The sequence below is a fragment of the Galeopterus variegatus genome, unplaced genomic scaffold (genome assembly GCF_000696425.1).
Source record: "Galeopterus variegatus unplaced genomic scaffold, G_variegatus-3.0.2 Scaffold1280, whole genome shotgun sequence".
In the NCBI taxonomy this organism is placed as follows: Eukaryota; Metazoa; Chordata; class Mammalia; order Dermoptera; family Cynocephalidae; genus Galeopterus; species Galeopterus variegatus.
This window is the reverse complement of record NW_007727391.1, coordinates 272,094-272,519: the sequence shown is the minus strand read 5'-3', so window position 1 is coordinate 272,519 and position 426 is coordinate 272,094.

Sequence of the window (426 nt, the reverse complement as noted above, 5' to 3'; positions counted from 1 at the left end):
GGCAGCACATGAAGCAGAAGTTTCTCAGATTCTCAAGTACAGTGAAAACCCTTGTGATTTGAAGAAAGGAAAAAACAATGTTACATGTGCCTGGGCTGGGAAGATCACCAGCAGCCCCAAGTTGAATATGTGGCCTTTTAACTTTCAATTAGTCAATATGGAAATGAGGAAATGTAAAAGTATAAAAAAGAACTTTGTACTTGGTGATTAGGCTAACAGCCATCATCCCGTATTCCAGGGTATGCTTTTTAAAGTTAATTTATCCTGCATACCAAATCCCATACAATGGTAAGAGCTGCCAGGGGCACTATATTTAGCAAAATTCTGAGGCTGCATTTGAGTCATTAGAGAAAAACTGTCATGATTGATGCATCATCCATGGTTGGGAAGGAAACAGAATTCATGCCAGAAGGTTCAAATGAGATT